The sequence below is a fragment of the Poecilia formosa genome, unplaced genomic scaffold, assembly GCF_000485575.1.
Source record: "Poecilia formosa unplaced genomic scaffold, Poecilia_formosa-5.1.2 Scaffold739, whole genome shotgun sequence".
Taxonomy (NCBI): domain Eukaryota; kingdom Metazoa; phylum Chordata; class Actinopteri; order Cyprinodontiformes; family Poeciliidae; genus Poecilia; species Poecilia formosa.
The window spans coordinates 169,739-174,246 of record NW_006800678.1 but is presented as its reverse complement, the minus strand read 5'-3'; positions in this window follow the sequence as shown (position 1 = coordinate 174,246).

The window sequence follows — 4,508 nt, the reverse complement described above, 5'->3', positions numbered from 1 at the left end:
GCTCACACGTACATTCGAGGGAACCATCGCCAGTCAGAAGAGAGACAGGGACAATCTGTCCAAGATGTTGTATAAGTTGGAACGCACCCCTGTAGAATTGGCAAGAGCCAACTTGGCTACTGAAAAATACAGCAAATTAGAGGACGAAAAGCGCGAGCTGGAGCTGAAGCTGAGAAATGCAGAGAAGGAGCTTCACGCACTAAAATGTCCTCCCAAATCCAAGGTCGACTGTTGGCTCAGCAAGTTTGTCAAACGAAGTAACAAGGTCCACCCAGCAGCAGACTGCAGCCAGGGAGAGGAGCTGCCCCCGGCCAGGCCGCCCCCTGCATTTGAGACGCCCCAGAAGGTTTCCGCAGAGCCAGCCAAGGCTGAAGAAGATTCACACGAAGCCGTCTCCGACAGCCGCTGCCTGCCGACGCCTGAAACCTCTTCGCCGACTCCCATCCCAGACTTCATCAACCATCTTACAGACGACATTTAGATGTGCAGCTGGTTCAGAGGAAGTAACCCCTTAACTAGCAGCCTCCACGTTAACCCCTTAGCTGGCTGCTAGTTAAGGGGTTAAATGATGCTGGCAACTTTATTTTTGTGATGTCACATTTAGAAAATGTGTTTTTCACCATGCAAGTTTTCTTTCAATTAATCAAAAAACCATATTCAACAAATCAATTCAAAATGAAAACTAATATCTCTGAAGTGGGTTTTCCCTGGATGATCCAGTTTTCTCCCAAAAAACAAAAAAACAACAATCTGTCAAGAAGAAGGAGAATGTGGTGGATGCTCCTACCACCACATCCTGTTAGTATTTTTTTTATTGCTATAGCTTATAGTCTGTCTAAGTTGATTTCATTTAGACATATTTTCTAATGGGTGCACTTTAGTTAATGTCTGTCTGAATGGTTTATTTACACTTGTTTTTTGTTTGAGGTGCTGCTTATAAGAACCAGCTGGAGGAAACTGGATCAAACCATTTTCTGAAAGACTGAAGGGGGGAGGCTTCAAGTTGATTTTATTTAATTTTGTCATTTAAATATTCACTTATTGTTTGTGTTAAGTTAAAGTTAGTTTTGCTTTATTTCTTTCACAGGATGCTTAAGTTAATTTTGTATTTATTTGTTCTTTTGTTATGTCGTACCTCCCTCATGTGGTAGATTAGGTAACTCCACCCTATTTAAGCAGCCTTTTGTTCTTTGTGTTCAGTTGGCCTCAGTTAATTTGGATCCAAATTTGTTACTTATCCTTTGATTTATTCTTGCTTTAATTTTTTATGCTTTGTTAATGATTTTTAACAAAGCATAAAATCATTAAATTGAAACTTTTTTCTACTTTGAACATTTTTTGTCCTCGTTTGCGTCTGGTCCCTCACAGAAAAAAATATGATCTGGTTCTAAATTAATGTTTTATTTGAGCCGTAAAAATGACATTCTGTTTACAGGTGTCTCACTATTTCCATCCAACCATGTTTCTGTTGAAACCACAGCAACACGTAACAAGATGATGCACAGTAACAGAGTCAGGTTCAAAATTGTTTTCCTGACAGATCAGATGTTTATTACAGTTTAAGTGACTGATGTCCTTGGGTTGTTAGTTAGCAGCAGATAATTGAGTTGACAGTAAAAGAGACAGTAATGCTGATTTTATTTATCTATTTAATATGGACAAGTATTTAACATGTTCTATCGATTAGCAGGAGGAAACNAGTCCGCAACATTTTAATTGAATAACTGTTACAAAATAATTAGCACAGGATCGCTACTCACCTTTTTGAAAGTTTTCTGCAGCTGACTAAATGCTTCTGCAATTTTCACCGAAACATTCAGCGTCCAGGATTTGCTCTGCGTTTTCACAGGAAATGCAAATTTTCTCGTTTATTTTGTGTCTTGGAAGTTTTCAACATGACGAACAGCAGAAGCATCCGGATCTGAAGACCTTTGTCTTCTGCTTCTTCTGTCCATTATAAAACAAAGTGAGGAACTACCAGACGCTCCTCCTCCTCTTCCTCCCCCCGCTCCTTCATCACCTCTGTGCACACAGACCCAAGCATGATCAAATACAGTTTATTGTCCCGTCTGTCGGCTGTTATCGATATCTTTCCGTCTGCCGCTTCAGGAAGGTTTTAATGTAACGGAACGGCGGCGGCGGCCTCCATCCGTCTTCCTTTCTCTGTCTGCGGCTGTTTGCTCAGCCTCGTAATTTACCTCCAGTTTACCCGACATTAGCGCCACAAAGGCCCGGCCGCCATTTATCTGCAGCCGCTCGGCGCCATGGCAACGCCACGGCCAGAAAAGAGCCGGAACCGAACCGGACCGACCCGTCCTGGAGCCGGAGGAAAGATCCGGTTCTTAGGGTCAATCCTATTCATGTCAATCCGGTTCTTCGGGTCAATCCTGTTCATGTCAATCCGGTTCTTCGGGTCGATCCGGTTCTTTGGGTCAGATCCAGTTCTTCGGGTCGATCCTGTTCATGTCAATCCGGTTCTTCGGGTCGATCCGGTTCTTTGGGTCAGATCCGGTTCTTCGGGTCAATCCGGTTCTTTGGGTCAGATCCAGTTCTTCAGGTCAGATCTGGTTCTTCGGGTCAATCCGGTTCTTTGGGTCAGATCCGGTTCTTTGGGTCAGATCCGGTTCTTTGGGTCAGATCCGGTTCTTCGGGTCAATCCGGTTCTTTGGGTCAGATCCGGTTCTTCAGGTCAGATCTGGGTCTTCGGGCCGATCCGGTTCTTTGGGTCAGATCCGGTTCTTTGGGTCAGATCTGGTTCTTCGGGTCAATCCGGTTCTTTGGGTCAGATCCGGTTCTTCGGGTCAATCCGGTTCTTTGGGTCAGATCCGGTTCTTCAGGTCAGATCTGGGTCTTCGGGTCAATCCGGTTCTTTGGGTCAGATCCGGTTCTTCGGGTCAATCTGGTTCTTTGGGTCAGATCCGGTTCTTCAGGTCAGATCTGGTTCTTCGGGTCAATCCGGTTCTTTGGGTCAGATCCGGTTCTTCGGGTCGATCCGGTTCTTTGGGTCAGATCCGGTTCTTCAGGTCAGATCTGGTTCTTCGGGTCAATCCGGTTCTTTGGGTCAGATCCGGTTCTTTGGGTCAGATCCGGTTCTTTGGGTCGATCCGGTTCTTTGGGTCGATCCGGTTCTTTGGGTCAGATCCGGTTCTTTGGGTCAGAACCGTTAGTTCGTTGAGTCAAACTTCCAACATTCATCCAGATTTTGTGATGTTTCAGGTGTTCCTCATGGAGAAACTGGAGATTGATCAAATGATTGATAATATTGACACAGATCAATACTTCAGTCTCAGGTTCTGATTTTATGTTGTATCATATTTTCTCAGTTTTACCTCAAGAAATATTTATATTTTCTCTCTGGTGATCGTTGTTGCACCTGAATAAACAATGCACACAAACTGCTCTTAGTTTTCTGTCATTGCTATTGTTAATATTTTATTAAAGTATTTTGCAGACACCAACACATTTTTTCCAAAAATAATTTGAAAGATGATTAATTTCTCCCAGACATATTTGTAATCTGTTCATCACAAACAGATTCAATTCCACAATCTGACAAGTTTGAGTGAAAATGAGTCAGTTTGAATATTTCCATCTATTTACTGTCATTCAGATGAAAGTTCTGATTTTGTTTATAAAATTGGCTTCGTTAGCTTAGCAGGCTAATATTTGTTTTCATTTAACTTCAGTCGGTTGATTTTTTTTCTCATAAATGGTTTTGATTGTTGGAACTAAAAAACTTTATTTGTGGCATTAAAACTTTTTTTTTTCGACAATATGGTTTTAGTTTTATGATGGATGAGATCCACGGTTCTGGTTCTGATTCCAGTTCTGGTTCTTGTCCCACGTCTCTAATGTGGGTCAGAACCAGAACCAGGACAGAGAAATGAGACTCTGGATCCTGAAGAACTGGAGATGGAAGGAAAACCCGGAGAACCAGACGGAGCGGGAAGAAGAATCCTGGACTGGATCGGGAGTTCACAGTGAACTGATGATGGAACCATCATCATCCTCGTCTTCATCACCGGCCATCTTGTGAGGACTCCCATGAGGGGGGGCGAAGGGGGGCTGCTGTCAGATTGTTGGGCTGCAGGATTACCAGGCTGTTAATCAGAGGCTAAGCAGATTAAACTTCTTCCTTCAGACACTCTCCACCAGCAGCCTGGTGTGTGTGTGTGTGTGTGTGTGTGTGTGTGTGTGTGTGTGTGTGTGTTCATCTTATTTTTTCTCACGTTTCACTTCATTAAAATTCAGTCACATCTTGTGTTCAGTTTTTAATCCCGTCAGAGAATCAGCCTGAACAGAGATACAGTTCCCTCCACACACACACACACACACACACACACACACACACATATATATATATAAAAATATGTGAGAATCTATCTATCTATCTATCTATCTATCTATCTATCTATCTATCTATCTATCATCTAGATAGATAGATAGATAGATAGATAGATAGATAGATAGATAGATAGATAGATAGATAGATAGATAGATAGATAGAT